Raw genomic sequence first — 217 nt, forward strand, 5'->3', positions numbered from 1 at the left:
AATGCTGATGGGCAAGGGCAGCGGGGTGGGGGGCAGGCCGATATTCATGAAGTGAAGCCACTGCTCTGGCAAGATACACCCCCACTTCTGTATGGGGTCAACCCTGCCCAGGCCTGGACTAGGGATGCAAGGGACCTCTAAGAACACAGCCAGGAGCCAGCAAGGAAACCATCGAGCTGTGGCCGGTCCTCCTCTTAGGGGTTGAACTGTGTCCCCC

This window comes from Bison bison, unplaced genomic scaffold (assembly GCF_000754665.1).
Source record: "Bison bison bison isolate TAMUID 2011002044 unplaced genomic scaffold, Bison_UMD1.0 scf7180017846470, whole genome shotgun sequence".
NCBI classification, from domain to species: Eukaryota; Metazoa; Chordata; class Mammalia; order Artiodactyla; family Bovidae; genus Bison; species Bison bison.